The sequence below is a fragment of the Biomphalaria glabrata genome, chromosome 10 (genome assembly GCF_947242115.1).
Source record: "Biomphalaria glabrata chromosome 10, xgBioGlab47.1, whole genome shotgun sequence".
Taxonomy (NCBI): Eukaryota; Metazoa; Mollusca; class Gastropoda; family Planorbidae; genus Biomphalaria; species Biomphalaria glabrata.
This window is the reverse complement of record NC_074720.1, coordinates 31,941,565-31,959,158: the sequence shown is the minus strand read 5'-3', so window position 1 is coordinate 31,959,158 and position 17,594 is coordinate 31,941,565. Positions and strand designations below refer to the sequence as shown.

Genomic DNA, 17,594 nt, shown 5'->3' with positions numbered 1-17,594 from the left:
AAAACATTGTAAACGTTTCGTAAGTGTCTATCCAAACATGAGGTCTAGTCCCTAATTGGACGTCACATTTTTAAAACACTCGCAAAAAAAAAATGGCAATAATATTGACTACTAGCTGAAAAACGTTCACATCTGCCTGGTAGGGCAATCTGAACAGTAAAAATGAAAATAAACTTCATAGAATCCTAAATGCTGCTGGTAAGGTCATTGGTAGAAAAAATTACAAACACAATTTTAGCAAGAGATTTAAAATTATATATATATATATAAGAGAGAGAGAACCAGACAGAGAGGCAGAGAGAGAGAGAGAGAGAAAGAGAGAAAAAGAGGCATAGAAAGAGAGAAAGAGATCGAGTAATGGAAAGAAAGAGCAACAGAGAAATGGAAATACAGAGAGAGAGAGAGAAAGTGAGAGATGAGTGCTAAAATGCAAGCCCTCCTGTTAGTTTCCATTCTTGTACAGTATTGCGATGTGCATGTCTACATCTATATCCATCAAGTCTAGAATTTATTTTGTTTCATTATAGGCTAGACTACGCCAATAGAATTCTGTATTTCCACTAAATAAATTACACGCAGAACCCATATAGATCAAAGAAGTTGAACTAATGTGTTAGAGATAATTACTCGTGATAGTTGCAGGTAGTTTTGGATACACATCCAGCGTGGTTCAGTGCAAGAGTAGTTCAACGTAATAAAGAGATAAACACTGAAAGTTGACTCAGGTCAAGACTGATATAGACTCCTAAACGTCTTACAGTACATAGACCGTTGAACGAATTTAGATTCGAAATGTATACATTTAACAAATAATTCTAAAGCTTATATCAACTTACTTTGTCTGTCTGTCGTTCTGTCTGTCTGGTTAAAAGGTTGTAAACGTTATTTCTTCGACACACAATCTCGGATCAAGCTAAATATTTCGCACAATTATTTTAATTTACCTGACAACACAAGAATCAATTAAAAAAATTAACTAATTAGTCAATTGACGATGTGTAATTTATTATTTTGATTGGTATCTCGAACAAGGGAACGAATTTGTACTTGACTGAAGTGGTTGTATAAGCTGAATTAGTCCTATTTATAGGTCGCCGCTTTGAAGCAAGTTTGTAACACACAATAGAGAAATATAAAACCATCTATTTTCATGGGTACCTCACTAGCTGAGTGGTCAGTCTGTCGGCTTGAGCCATGAGTTCGAATTCAGGTCATTCCTTTTTTAAAAATGCTTTTAAAAATCGAATACCGTAAAAATTTACCCAGACCTCCATTTCTTTCTTCCTCCCTACCCCCCCCCCATCCTATTCCCAACTGGTCCAGATAAGTGATAGGATCACAGGTCATTGAGAAAGCTAAAATCATGAGGGAATGCTAAACAAAAATTATTGGTAAACATAGTTCTAATCGCACACATTTATTGTTGTTGGTCGAGATCTATTACAAATTTAATTGCATGACTGATCCAAATCTAATTGATACAATTTTACACTATCGTAAACGCTTTTTTTAAGTATTTTTTTTCTTGTATAGTTTTGTGTCCAGGACGCAAGAATTTGAAACTTTGTCTTTGATTAAAATTGCATAGTCTTAATGTTGTACTCAATATGAACTGATACTCTGCCTCAATATGAACCGATACTCTGCCTCAACATGAACTGATACTCTGCCTCAACATGAACTGATACTCTGCCTCAATATGAACTGATACTCTGCCTCAATATGACACGTTGGCTGCATTAAGATAATATATATTTGCTACATTTGATCTAAGAGTACTTTATGGATATGAAATTGGGATGTCTGTCTACAAGGCCGGCCTTACAAATTGCGGGATCCAATTAAATGGATGCGTGCGTGGTCCCTCTTCTAAATCTTTTTATGATAACAGCTATCACTTTTAACTAGGAGAGCGCTGTGGCTGAGTGGTTAAGTGCTTGGCTTCTGAACCTGGGGTCCTAGGTTCGAATCTTTGTGAAGATTGGGATTTGAATTTCGGGATTTTTTAGGCCAACCTGAGTCCACCCAACTCTAATGGTTACCTGACTTTAGTTGGGGAAAGTAAGGCTATTGGTCGTTGTGCTGGCCACATGACACCCTGCTAGTTAACCGTTGGCCAAGGAAACAGATGATGATCTTTACATCATTAGCCCTATAGACCGCATGGTCTGAAAAGGGAACTTTTTTACTTTTTTACTAGGCATGTATCATTATGTATTATACAGCATGAATAGGAAGCAACTCAAACGCAATAGACACCAGTGGGTTCATTAATGTTACGCCAAACGCACGATACACTAAATATGTTAACCATTTAAGGCCTACATCCTAAAAGGCCTATGATAAAAGCCATAACTAAAAGAGATAGACCTATGATAAATCTAAATTGTGGGCCCCTGCCTGGCGCGGGACACAATTTGGAGCAATCGGTCATATCGGCCTATGGCCGGCCCTGTCTATCTATGTTTATGTGCGTGTGGTGACCAAAATGTCCGTTAACTTTGTTGGCCTGTTTCTGTTAAGCAAGACTGATGGACTATCAGTACAAATAGTACAAGCATCCCGGGATGGACTCCCTTGACGACCAGAAGGATTTAAGAGGTAATATCCTGTGTGGTAGACCCACGTATGTCAAGGCTATAATTCATTGTGTGTGTGTGTGTGTGTGAGCGTGTTAGTGTGTGGTTATGTATAGATTACACGTAATGATTACGGAGCAAAGTAAAATATATTGAAAGATTAGAAAACAGAGAAATTATTTTGACAATGGTAACATACCAACAAGACAAGTGAGATTTTTAAAAATGCAAGTCCTTTATATAGATTAAAAGAACAAGGGTAGAGACGGCTTTCTTTCAAGTTTGAGACTCTGAGCTTGAAACCCATCAGTCATAATCGGCCCAGATTACGAGTAAGTATCAAATGCACACCTTGTTTTGTCTTCTTAAGTCTGGCATTGAAATCAAAGAAGTGTATACCGAACCTCAACTGCAAAAGTGAGAAAACTGGCCACCCAGAAAAACAGGCCACCCAGACAAACAGGCCACCCAGAAAAACAGGCCACCCAGACAAACAGGCCATCCAGCAAAAGCCAGAAAGAAGACTCAGAAAAAAAAACGTAAAAAGTGTTCTTTAAAAAACTGGTGTGTGAAAAATGTTTTTTTTTGTTAAAGAATATAATAATAATAATTATTATAATAATAATAAAGGCAACAATGAAATGTGAGGACCAAAAACAGACGTGAAAAGATAAATGATTCAAACATAACAAAGTCAAACCAAAAAGAATGAAAAAAAAACCCTCAGCTAATGTCAAGAACAATTCAACATTGTCAGATGTTGGAACTAGATTTGGTGTTGTCTTTTGAAAAAAAAAAATCCATTGAAGAAGAAAAATCTTTTTTTTTCCCAGATGCTCTTGCAAGGATTATGTGTTGTTTGTTTTTAATCTTAAAATTCTAAATTTGTTTTGTAAAGATATTGTTTTATGATTTCATGCCGTCTTTTTCCATGGTTTCAATAATCTTTCTCCTTGCATTCAAGAATTGGCCTGAGATACAATAAAGTTTGGAAGTATTTATTTGCATAAAGAGGTGTTTTTGTTACTTCTTAAAGAACGTATTTATTTTTTTTACTTTTTGAAGAAAAGTCAAGCCAATGTTAATGAATGGACTTGAATTCAGCATTTTTTTTTCTCTAAGCAGAATTTCTCATTGTGTGATCACATTGTCATAGATGTTAAGATTGCCTAGTTTATTTTTCAATGCCAGAAGTATCTATACATTGTTACTGTTAGAGACAAAATGTGATTGATCTTTGCCCCAAGTAACCTTAGATGTCTAAAGTGATAACTGTGTGCCCTAAGTAACGTTAGATGTCTAAAGTGATAACTGTGTGCCCAGAGATGTTGAATACCGGAAGTAATGTTGGATGCCCAAATTATCATTCGAAGCCCAATGTGATGTTGAATGACATAAGTAATGTTACAATGACCACAGTGATGTTGGATGATCACAATGGTGTTGAACAAGCACAGTGATGTTAGATAACCACAGTGATGTTTGATGAGCTATGCCAGGTGTAGACAACAGTAAGATAACAAATTCTTGGATATTGTTTAAGTTTTTATTTTAGTATGGTTTACGTTTAAAATGTTATTACAATGTTTCCGAGTTTCACTCAACCCAGATGTCATTTGGGACTTTTAATTGTACGTTTTAGTTCTAAACAAAAGAGGTTTGTTGATAGCCTTCAAGTTTTTGGGTAATGACTTATTTTTTTATTGTATTTATTATGTATTTACAATGGTCCCGAGTTACAACGATGCCAGATGCCATTTATCTTTTAGATGTGTCTCGCAAAGTTCTTAAACAAAGAAGTTCTTTTGTATTTTTCAAGTAGTGTGCTTGTGATGTATGCGCTTCAGACTATCATAATGATGGATTTGAGTTCAAACCCTGTCAGATTCCATCCTGCAAAAGCATATAAAATATAAATCAAATAAAAGACCCTTTCATTATAAAGATATTTGACCGTGTTTCTCGACGATAATCTGATCTAGAGCTAGAGTTTAGTTCTTCGTTTACTTATATTATTTTACTGTTTTGTCACTTTTGTATTTAGAGTATAAAGTTGTTTTTTTACCGACTTTTAGTGTTAATGCCAACTTTAAGTTGCAAATGTCTCTTAGTCAGAAAATTTTTTTTATTTTCCCTTAGAGTCACATCGTTAACTACGGTATTGGACAGCGACTACGAACGCAGCTTAATGACTCCCTATTGTTTCGTTGCAATGCTAGAGAAGGAGATACAAAAAAAAGGTTAGTGAGAGAGATTGTTCTGTTTTCCCAGTAGGCCTCAGTTTAAGGCCGAGATGTCCGCAAATAGAAAAAAAAAAAACGATTCACTTTGGGGGACGTGAGGAGGGGGGACAAGTGTTGTGTTCCATTTAGAAGTCTGGTCGCTTCACTGACCTGGCGTCCACTAATACCTTAAGTCGACACATACTTAATAGGGTCGATGAGGACGCTTACTTTCTGAAAACAGTGTTGTTCAAAAAGAAACGAAAGGACACAGAGACTGTTTGTTATAAACTGTTACATTAGGTCTAGAAGCTAGATCTAGACTAGGTTTAGGCCTAGACTAAATAGACTCTAGATAAAGATCCAGAACAAAATCTATAGCCTAATCTAGACTAGAATCTAGAAATAGAATCTAGATCTACTAGAGCTAGAGCTAGGTCCATATTATGATCAGGATTTGTAGACCTACTTTTCTTAATGGATTATAAATGTAAATTTTGCTCAAATTGTTTAATACAATTAAATCTAAATCTAGATCTATGTCTGGCCTCTATAGCCTAATGAGGATATGTGAAGAATGCGCGCTATAAAAGTAGTTTTTTTTTTTTAAACTTACAATTGAAACGAAGTTCACATTACATTTCTTTTTGAAACCAACTCCAATTCTATTCTATGAGTTAGTTAATAAAGGGAAAATCTATTTTATAATGATCCAGTGATACTTTTTCCATTGTGACCTTGGATGCAAATATTTTTTTTACAAATGCGCGAATCTATAAATGAAGTTTGATTTATTAATGAAGAATGCTGTGACCGTTTTAAAATACCTACTTCCCCATTGAAAAGTGGTATACTTTTTTAAAAAAATCTGCTTGCATATATAATTTGAAAAATTATATGGTCCTCTTTCGGAAAAGAAAAAAGTAACCGTTGCATAAGAACTTTAAATGATCTAAAATATCATGATGTCCGATTTTCATTTTCTCTTCTAGTTTCTGAGATCTGAATGGGACGGACGGATGGACAGACGGACAGGCCACACAAAACTAATAGCGTCTTTTCCCCTTTCGGGGGCCGCTAAAAAATAAATAAATGGTGATAGAGGTAAAGAATGAAGGGAGATAATCATTTCTATATTTCCACATGAATTGTTTCTCTTTAATAGTTGAACCAATAGCTAATGCCAGCAATTGCAGGAGCTAATTATACATCAGTAGTGACATACATGTCTGGTACTGCCTATACCTCGCACCTTGCAGTTTGTTCTAAATTATCACCTCATGTTCGATTGTAATTACATGTGTTGAACCCACGGGTATATATGTAGGGTATATGGCTAGACAGAGAGTAGAACTTACAATTTACGGTAAAATCCACGACATTATTCTGGAATAGAGGCCGAAGAGTTCCTATAAATTTTAGATAAATAAGACTAGGCCTGGTTAGGGTAAGGGGTTAGTATTTTGACAACATCGTTAAAATAAAATGTTTGTACAAGGCGAATTAATAATTGACTTTCAATAATACAAAAACAATAGTGACAACAAAAAATATACAAATTTTGTTATGGAGATTTTTACAACAAAATGAACTATTTAAAGTATATATAAGGTATGATGTACCACACATTTACTGACAATGTCTCTACAAACTGTATACTTTATGATTGATAAAAAGAACAACAACATTTTTCATTTTTATGTCCAAAAATATGAAGCTATTCAACACATTTTATAATGTGTACATGCAATACCCCAGAAAGCTTGCTATTTGGAGATTTGCCCCCATGTACGAAGTGTCCAATAAGATTCTTAACAGTGCATCATTAATTGCTTTAGGCAGAGAGCATTATGCATCATCTGGTCTTACAAGTGTACAATTTCTAGTTAAGTTTGAGCTGGTCAGGATTTACGGCAATACATATAGTGCATTAAGTAGTCAATATTCACCTGCATGTGCAGAGCGAGCATTCACAAACCCAAATGCGGCTCCAATTGGCATTCTGATCTCACTGCCACTGTAATGAAGCTCGTACTGTCGTGCGTCTCGATCATTGTCGCCTATGGCAAAGCATCGTTTGTAATTAAATCTACGTGTCGAGGTAAGTTAGCAGAGGGGAAGGGGAGTGGGCGGGGGATGCTGCATTATGACTGGAACCAGATCATAATTAAAAGTAATTAACCCTGACCATGACCTGAAACGTCCTCAAATGACGTCCATTTTAGTGTAGCGAGCCCCCGAGCAGTTAATTCATGTTTGGAAATGTTGAACTAATTACAAGTACGCGTGAAACAATGTGAACAGGTGCTCCAAGGTAAACAAACGTGGAACATGGGGGTGTGTGTGTCCTCGTATGTGTATCTGCATCTCCGTAAGTGTGTGTGTTTGTCTCCGTGTGTGTCTACGTAACTGTGTGTTTGTGTGTTAGTACGTATATATGTGCGCGTCTATGTTTGTGTCCCCCGTACGTGCATGTATGTGTCTCAGTATGTGTATGTGTGTCTAAATATGTGTATGTGTGTCTAAATATGTGTATGTGTGTCTCAGTATGTGTATGTGTGTCTTAATGTGTGTATGTGTGTCTCCGTATGCAGGGCCGGTCCTAGCAACTGCGGGGCCCTATGCGAAACGGATTGCGCGGGGCCTATTATGGGTAGGGACAAGGATAATAAGTGAAAATAAAGATTTTTATAAGAAAAAATATTCGTCTTTGCATTTTATTCATTCTTAACTAAGTACAAAATCACGATCTAATTAACTTCACTTTACGAGCCTTGCGTGTAGCGAAGTCATACAGTATATCATCAAAATTCTGTTACCTACATAGATCGCGCTCAATAGCAACAATTGCCAAATTGTTCAATCTCTCGTCGTGAATTGTTGACCTTTAGTAATTCTTGATTATGAATATAGTTTTAAAAAATCTGAGTGCAACAAAGTAGTTTGGGAAAGCAGTGTAACTTTCATTAGTGGACAGATAAGCTAAAATTTCTACCGGGATTTTGGTGGTATTTGGTAGAATATGCCTTAAAGATTCCATTTCATCTGCTAATTCTACCCCACACATGTCTGCTGACTGGTCTGTTGATGATGTCAATACTTGCTCAAGGCTCCCTGCAAACTTTCTAATGTCCTCAAGCTGAAGGCTCTTGAAGCTGACAAGAAACCCAAATAGATTGTGATTTGATTTCAGCTGTTCAAATCTCGGCTGCAAGGATTGAATTGCAATGTCCACAATTCTGTTGAAGCAGCTTATCCTGTAGTCATCTTCAGAATTTCCAGATGTGAAGTTTTCCACAAATTTATCATACTGCCTTTTCCTTTGACGTTTGGCTGGAAAGATTGCACAACATCCATGTTTTCAGCCAACTTCTTTGCCAAGTCATCAAGTTGTTGTGCGAGTCCATTGCTATTGTTTCACATTGCAGTTCTTTACTCACTTTACTCACAAAATTGACTTGGAGAGCACGTCGTACCTAAACACAAATGACACTAAGACAGCTTCAATGTTTCATACTGTGTTTCTGCTTCACTTTTAATTATCGCATCATTAGTCTCTTCAGCTAATTCATCGAGTGCATCACAAATTTCAGTTTCGCAAAGAGGTTTTACAGACAGATTGGAAAAATGCTTTCTGAAGAGTGACCATCTCTTTGTACATGCTGAATAGATCGTGTACACGCGTTGTATAGTTCCACTAAAGGTGAACGCATCAGATCAAGTTTTGACCATGTCTGCTACCACCAGGTTGTAATTATGACACGTACATAAAGAATGCTCTGCTTTTAAAATTTCAAATTCGTTTTTGAACTCCAGAATTGACGCCTTTTATCTTCGCACCAGTATCATAACCTTGTCCACGAATATTTTCAACATTTAATTCAAGCTTCTCCAGCTCATTCAATAGTACATCGCATAAGTTCTGCCCAGTTGTACTTTCCACTGGAAGAAACTTACTAAAAAGTTCATGTACAACCACAGGCTCTTTCACATTAACCTCATCTGATACATACCGGAAAGTTAATGACATCTGCTCTTTGGCTCTTTGTGACTTATGTCCGCTGTACAAATCAGTATCACTGAAAAATACTTTGCATTCTAGACGTCTCTAAGGATAGCATATTCACCAAAGCCACTGCTACTACAGTAATGAGTTCGTTTTGAATCTTCTTTCCCAGGTAATGATCATGAATTTCTAGTCTTTGAAAAACTTGATGTCAACGTTTAAGTCTCAGACTAAAGCATCTCCTAGTGAACTTTGTCAATGCCAGTTGTTTTTTTTTTACTTAGTCTTGCTGCAGCATCACAGCAACTAGTCATGGCGTCTAAATGCCTGATTTAAATATGAAAGCTGACAAAACCTTTTTTTTTTCCGCGTAAGATTGGTATTTTCCGTATTGAATGACACCCCAAAATAAAAATTTTGTCTATTTGTTTAGGAGATTTTAATAACTTCAGGAGATTTCCACGACATTATGAAAGCGCGGGGCCCACTGCCGCCGCATAGGTTGCAGTGGCTTAAGACCGTATGTGTATGTGTGTCTCCGTATGTCCATGTGTATCTCCGTATGTGTGTCGCCATGCTGCTGTCATCAAACAAATTGAGACACGTCGAGGCGGAGAATGTAATGTACTCATCTTCCCCCAACACAAATCTTGTATTACATTTAAAAAGTTTAATTTTTCATACTGAATTCTAACCTTTAAATATATACATATATAATACATATAAAACGCAAGGGCCATTTCTCAATTCATTCACTAAAGAAGTAATTCACCAATTCTCCTACGAAAATTTAACCTGTTATTAACTACCTGTAGCTGTTAGATAAAGCAAGATGATACTATAATTCACTGTTACGATCATCCATGTTGTGTAAAGCTTACATATCCAAATATAATTTACAGATTATATTTCCTTCGATTTGTATGCACTATTGAAACTCTTTTTCGTGTGTAACTTTCAATAGTACTGCTGGGCGAGTCACTTACTTTTGTACACATTGTCTTTTTCTTTTTGTCATACTAAGCCGAGATATTTTTGTGTGTACAAATTTATAAAAAACGATACAAAAAGTTGGTAGAACTCTGGTGGTTTGTGTGCTGAGGTTGAAGGTAAAACAGAAAAAAAAAAAGATATCGGTAGTAGGATTCTTGGGTGAGAGAGCGTGACGAGCAAGAGTGATAACAAATTAGGGGGTCAAACCAAAAGCAGCATGGAGCTAATGAAATACTTAAATATTGAATTAAGAAGCCGAAGAAAAGTCAGTGATTGTAGGTAGAATTAATTTTTTAATGGTTGTGACAAGGGATGAAAAAAAAAGCAAAGGGTCTATGTAAAATAAACAATATATAGCATAGGAACAAATCAACGGGAGTAGCCGGTGGGTAATGCAAATGAATATATATCTTTTTAGGTCCTGAATAATGAAAATTAATAACGAATGTGTATGTTTGTTTATTTAACTATTTACACAAAGTTTCTTAAAGGATCAAAGATTACTATTTCTACTGTTAAGTTATTTTTTTTCTATTAGCGTTTGGGGTGGGGGGGGGGGAGAGTAAAGTTTGGTGGAAACATTAAATAGTAAACATTTAAAAACAAACAGACTTTCAAAGTTTTAAAAAAAATTTTAGTAGTACATGCCTAAATAGGCTATCAATTTAATTCCTAACACTGGTGTTGCGGAGAACAGCGTCTGAAAATGCAAAGATCTAAGAAAGTCAATGAAACGCATTATGACAATCATTCGCAAAGACTTGTATTTACATTCGTTGGCCTACAGAAAGCAATTCATCTTTAAATAGTTCTCACTGACTTTTAAAGTATTTATTTTATTATAATATTCAACACAATCTAACCTCATTAGAAACTTACTTAACGTTGTTACATTGACACTCTAGATCTCAATTTAAAGAGACCGTTTGTATTTATTATGTTAATGGTTTAGCTTAAAAGTAAAGAAGTGCCCTCATAAGCAGTCATGGGTTGTTATTTAAAGCGCTTTTAGGAATTCACTATTTGGGATTTTACCAACACCTAAAAAACAAAGTCAAGGACGCTAAATTTAGCTCCACCTTTACTAATTAAACGAGAGAAACAATGAGCTCCACAAAGATGAGCTTAGAAAACCTAATTCTGCAGTGCAATAAATATCAGCATTTCCCAATATGTTGTACATCGGATACAGCAGAAAGATATATATACACATAAAATTGTACATACATAATATGGCTTGTCTTCGAGTCGAAGAATAATTGCCATAGATGAAGTTATATGATGGGGGAAAAAGGTTTGCTCCGTTTTGAAAGAATCTGCTGATACTAAAGCAAGGCCTTGAAATACTTAAAACACTTATTCTCACCATATAGACTAGACAACTTTTATTAGTGTAAATCAATGAATTCTAACCAAATGCTTACCTTTAGGTGTACATAAATATATCCGAGACACTAGTCATTACGTTTAGTCATTAAATAGATGTAGTTGAGTTCTACATGCTATATTCGAAATATAGAGATATAGGTCTAAGTAGGAGAGAAACACAATCCATTAACAATGAACAATAGTCAAAAATTAAACCTTTGTTTCTTTATTTCCAACCAGGTAACCAAGGGAGAGCCTCGTTTCTCTAGCGACCTAGCACGAACCAAGCGCTGTCTGATCAGATGACGGTGATGCCACGAGTAACGTCCCCTGGTACTGGCACCGCTGCCGCCACGTTTCAATTCCTTCGCACAGACCGGAATTTCCCTCCCCCACTTTTTTTTCTTCCTTAACCCCCCCCCCTCCCTTTTGACATAAGGAGCCAGCGCCCTGCCTTGAACGCCACCATATTAAGACATTTGGGTACACTAGAGCCTAGTTAAACCTAGACTAGAGATTACATAGTCATAAACTAGTTAGACAAAATTAGTGTCTAAAACTAGAGACTAGTAAAACTATAATAAAGATTAGATAGACTAGTCAGTGGCGTCACTATATTCATATTATTGCAAGGAGATAAAGATCGCATCGGGCGACACCCAAGAGAAAAAAAAAGCACTTTTGCTATAGAAGACAATAAACAAATAATAAAAGTCAATGGCTAAATACCCGAACAAGTTAATGCATAAATAATGTATATATTGCCTACAGTTGTTTTTTCTGCTTCAAATAATTTTGACGGAAATGTCATCAAAATTTCCAAAACATTACACCATCTAAAATATGAAGTAGAAAGTAAGGCGTATGTAAAAATGTATGTATCTATGCATGTATGTATGTCCCCGTATAAGAAATCAAAACCGTTTCACCAATCTTAATAAAACTTGGCAGAAATGTTCCTTGGGTACCAACTTAGACCGTAGTGTATGTATTGTAGCCCTAAAACAAACTTAAAACCCTGAAAAAAAAAGTTGACCAGCTCTATGAAAGCATTATAACTTCATCGAACTAGGCCATGTTTACATGATCGAAAGGCTCTAGTTCTAGATCTAATTTTAAGAACTACACTTTGCGCAGATATTTTTTTACTTTGACACATAAAAATACAAAATAAAGTCCATTGATTTCATTATTTAATAAAATTAACCTTCAAATTTGTGTTTCAAAAGTATTTTTTACATAAATTCGTTCCTTATATCTGCGAATGTAGAATTCCTAATGAGCATTCTTTCATTAGACAATACCGTAGTGTTACACATCTTTCTATTCCTAGGTCTAAAACTCTAATTCAACTGTAAGATGTTATAACTTCTCTTCGATAAAATTGTTTTATTTTTAACACATGAACATACTAATTATAGTCCATTTCATATTTTAATCAAATTAACATTCAAATTTGTTTTTCTAAAGCATTTTCCATGCTAAAGCTGCGAAGCCGTGTTAAGATATCTTATCTTATCTTATCTTATATAATACAGACGTTACTTCAAAAAAGATGATTATGTTCTACGCATCATGCATTTAGTCATGCATATTAACCAATGACTTAAATTCTACCAAGTTACTGGTTTTCCTGGCTAGCTCAGGCAATCCATGCTCTAATAGCACAAGGGAAGAAGGAGTATTTGTACGAATTTGTCCTAGCATATGGGACGAGGAATGTGCCTTTATCTTTGTGTCTTTAGAGTATTTTATTAAATTTTGTTTTTGTATTTGAAGATCATGGTTCAGTGTTTTATGTATTATTGCTACTTTACTGTTGAGTTTTCTGTCCTGAAGGCTTACTAAATTTAGTGAATTTACTAAAGGTGTTACTCTAGTCAAATGTGAATATTCGTTTGTTATTCTATCATTGGCCTAACCAAGGTTAAATAACATTTTAGTTTTATGTTCTTATTTGATTTATAGAAATTTCTTTTAATAAATCCTAATGCTTTTGATTTTTTTAATAGTTTCATCAATATGGGGATTCCATGACAGTTTTTCATTTATTATAACCCCTAGGTATTTTGCGTTTTTAGTCTGTGTTACTGGTTTGCCATGAATAAGATAAAAGGGATTAATTTGTTTTAGTTTTTTTGTTACTCTTAACAACTGACATTTTTTCTGGGTGGAAAGACATGCTCCAATTTGATTCCCATTTCTGTAATTCATCTAATTCTCTTTGTAAAATATCTGTGTCTAGTGTTGTTTTTATTGTTCTATATATTATATTAGATATATTCTAATCTTTTCATTCATTCGCGTACATCTAATTAAAAAGGTCACGCATGCGTACTTGCAAAATGAACTCTATCCAAGCCAATATTTAACTCTAGATTACTCTAGATCTAGATCTATGTCTAACTCAAGACCTACTTTATTCTTTAACACATACAAAATTAAGTCTATTCACTTAATTTTAATCAAATATATGTAGGCCTACTACCAAATGTTTGTATTTGAAAAAAGTGGATTTTCGTCGATTAGCTATTTTGAAAGCACTAATCACTACTTTTTTTACATTTTTACGCATTCGCTTTTCTTATAACATTATTATTTCGTTTAATTGTTTACAAACCACTCTCAGTAACTCATCGACAGTTATACACAAACAAAAAACCCGCGGGCCGCGGGTAATATATGTCTAGCATGGGCGTAGCCATGGAGGGGGAGTTCAAACCCGAAATGTCGGAGTTTAGTGACTGATCTTTTCCTTTAATTTTGTTTATTTTAGGTGAGATTTTAATACTAAACCATCACATGCCCTAGCACAGCCAAGGGGGTTTTGAGTTTGAAATCCCCTACCAGGGGTTTTTTAAGTTTAAAACCCCTCACAAGGGGGTTTTGAGTTTTAAAACCCCTACTAGGGGGTTTTAAGTTTAAAACCCCCTACTTTTTTTAAAGTTTAAACCCCTCAAGATAGTTTTGAATTTAAAATCCACCTACAGAGCGTTTTAAGGTTGAAAGCCTCTCTCTTCAATATTATTTCTAAAGCAAGCTACAGTCACCGAATTCTATGACTGTAGCTAAATGTGGTTTTGAATAAAAAAAAAACAAAAAACTTCAGATATATTTTAGTTTAAAAGTTTAAAACCCCCAACAGATGATTTCGACGATAAAACTTCCCTTTTCGATATAACATCTAAAGCAAAATAGTCACCTAATTCCAAGATCGTAGGCTCTACAAAGATAGCTAAGACGGATTTTAGAAGTCAGTTGTAGAGATCGGGTCTAAATCAAGGAAATCCTATGCCGAAGTGGGAGTTGACCCCTTAGTAAGGTTGTGACAGAGCGTCGCATGAGGTTTGCGGGACATGTTCTCCGACAAAATGAATTACGCATAATAAGAATTGCGATGACATCCTAGTACAACTTGGCGCCACACTTTCATGGAGGTCCTCGGAGCAGGTGGGAAGAGGCTTCAGTCATTGCCAGTGACAGATATTTGTGGAAGCAGCTTGCCAGCAAATGCGCCAAACAGCGCAGGAGGGTCAAGTCAATAAGAATAGCACATTAGGTTTTTGAAATAAAACTTTTTAATAACAAAGTAATGTACTGTAGGTACCTCAGAATATGCATTTAGTTGGCTTTCAATACCAGAAATAGTGCTTGGCGGCGGGGCTCCACCACGCGCTGGAGGAGCTCTCAGCGCTCCCCCAGACCCGTTGCTGGCAAGGGCGAGGAGTTTACAATTTTTTCACTAACTCCAGGAAGAACCTATTCAAGGGCACAATAAACGCTCTTCCAAAAGAATGAAGGGTCATAATGTAATAGAGATTAATTGTGTACACACACACACACACACATCCATCCATACAAACATTTTTTTTTTCGGTGGGGGGGGGGTGAGAAAAAATCCTCCCCAAAACCCCCCCGAAAAAAAATCCTTGCTACGCCCATGATGTCTAGTACTTTATATCTCCAGCACAAAGTTAAACCGTAGTTTCAGTTATATACCAGCTGCACGGATTTGAACTCTGAGTTGATTTAAAAAACTGTTTTCATCAAAGCTATTGAAAAACATAATATCAGGATGTAGCTGAAAGTCAGTGTTTATTAAATGACAACAGTCTTCAGAGACAGAAGTGTCTAAAAAAATCACAAGACGATTAAGAATATTCATTAGTCCTTGAAAAATGCAAAACATTGGCAGCCAACGTAAGCTTTATATCTGTCTCTGGATTATCAAGTCCTCGCATTCTGTTTTGCATTTGGGTCGCCTGCTGCTCTTTGGTTGTTGCCAGTATACCATTTTTGCTTAAGATATGTGCAGTACTATTTCGAAGTGACCTGTCCTACATAATATATTTTATCTCCGTAACTATTGAGGGGTCTACATATAGCTGATATATCTCATGGTTAGTGCGTGTCCTCATCCGGTTTCGTTTTGTTTGGTACCATACACTTTTCAGATGATTTTCATTTTTCAAGTATTTTATCAGATTTTCTGTTGTTTTTGTCAGCGTCTAGGTTTTTTTTTAAATATTTGTTTCTTTTTTAGGCATACATTTGCTTTAAGTAGGTGTTGTGTGTTATAGAAAGCTCTGCCGCGAGTCGTTCATTTATATCACACATTGTATCGTTTCTTTAATGTCTCATACTTTCTAAATATATAAACGTTTAATACGTTTTCAAACTTATGGTTAGTAATCTGAATATATTATTTTTCTATAGATCTAAATCTATCTCGACCTCTTAAAAAAAACGATACTTTGCTAGTCGATAGTAAATCTAAAAGTCAGATCTCAATGTTTATCGGCTTATTGTTTGAAAACTATTACCTACTATAGATGGCTCGTAAAGTTCATTTGACCGTAATTATGTACGTAGTAAAGTATGAATAAAAGGCAAAGACGAATTTAATTTTCTAATACAAACTCTTAATTTTCAATTAATATTGTCCCTACCCAGACTGGGCCAAGGCAATCCGTTTCGCATAGCACCCAACAATCTGTAGGACCGGTCCTGCACATTTGTTATGATTTATTCCAAGTTCTGCTGGTCGAGATGCTTCTTCCAGTTGTGTGAAAGCTCTATCAATGTTTAAGGCGTCTTTACCCAATAAGGCAATTTCTCTGCATATGCAAAATATTGTAGAGGTTGGCTGTATATTGTTGGTTGGGGCCCTATGTTTTCTCTGATGTAGCTAGTAATTGTTCCCCTTGTGTTTATTTGAATACTCCGTATTACCTTTTCTAGAGTCAGATTGAAAAGCGTGCATGAGAGTCTCCTTGTCTTGCCATCGTTGAAAATTTAAACAAGCACACGAGGGGTTTTAGCAGTCAAGTGCTTGACAACTAAGTAATCCACCACTACTTCTAAGTAAACCAGTTATCTTACAGCATCACTAATCCTTCCCCCATGACATCACTAACCCTTCCCCGCTCACCCTACCAGTAACCAATACCCCATGACATCACTAACCCTTCCCCGCTCACCCTACCAGTAACCAATACCCCATGGCATCACTAACCCTTCCCCGCTCACCCTACCAGTAACCAATACCCCATGGCATCACTAACCCTTCCCCGCTCACCCTACCAGTAATCAATACCCCATGGCATCACTAACCCTTCCCCGCTCACCCTACCAGTATACAATACCCCATGGCATCACTAACCCTTCCCCGCTCACCCTACTAGTACCCAATACCCCATGGCATCACTAACCCTTCCCCGCTCACCTTACCAGTACTCAATACCCCATGGCATCACTAAACCTTCCCTGCTCACCCTACCAGTACACAATACCCCATGGCATCACTAACCCTTCCCCGCTCGCTCTACCAGTACCCAATACCCCATGGCATCATTAACCCTTCTTCCCCTTCATATTAACCCATTTCCCCACATCATCACTAACCTAACCTTTGTCTCTATCACCTTCAGTAACCCTTTCCCCACAGCGTCATAAAGTGCATTCTCTTCAATGGTCGTTTTTTGAACTTAATTAGACAAAAATAACCAAGAATCTCAGAAAATACCCGGGAAATGCCGCGGTGGGCTCTAGCGCCATAAGGCTTGGACTCCGTTTGTTGGCGTTTTAATAGTATAATTAGCAGCAATGTCTTGACAGAGCGGTGAAATAACGTATTAGTGAATTCTCCCCGTCATTTGTGATAATGAAGTTTACCTACGTCATAGTCCATTGATTCCAAAAGGGTTTACGCACTGTCTGTTCCCTCTACAGATTGTCTGACAAGGAATCGATATGTATTTCTTAATGGAGGATTTCAGATCCTGTCAATAGGAAGACATTATATATTTTTTTTATTCCGCCTCCAAAGAAAAAACAACTTTAATATCTATTTATATATTTTTGTTTCCTCATTTCGTTGTTGGGCATAACTTCATCGTCTCCACCTCAACAGTGTGTGTGTCTATC

At 36.2% G+C, this 17,594-nt stretch overlaps 1 protein-coding gene across 3 annotated transcripts in view; it reads right to left on the bottom strand.

Moving 5' to 3' along the window:
- The window catches only part of LOC106074340 (uncharacterized), a 215,914-nt gene that overhangs the window by 176,511 nt on the left and 21,809 nt on the right, over nucleotides 1-17,594 (bottom strand). Inside the window, exon 1 of one of the 3 annotated variants that reach the window (XM_056043705.1) lies at nucleotides 11,225-11,474. The exons of 1 other annotated variant lie outside the window; for it this stretch is intronic. The gene's annotated coding sequence lies outside the window, so the exon portion shown is untranslated. Of the gene's footprint in view, nucleotides 1-11,224; nucleotides 11,475-17,594 lie in introns of those variants that run through there. One more of the 3 variants, XM_056043703.1, reaches the window with a different exon arrangement.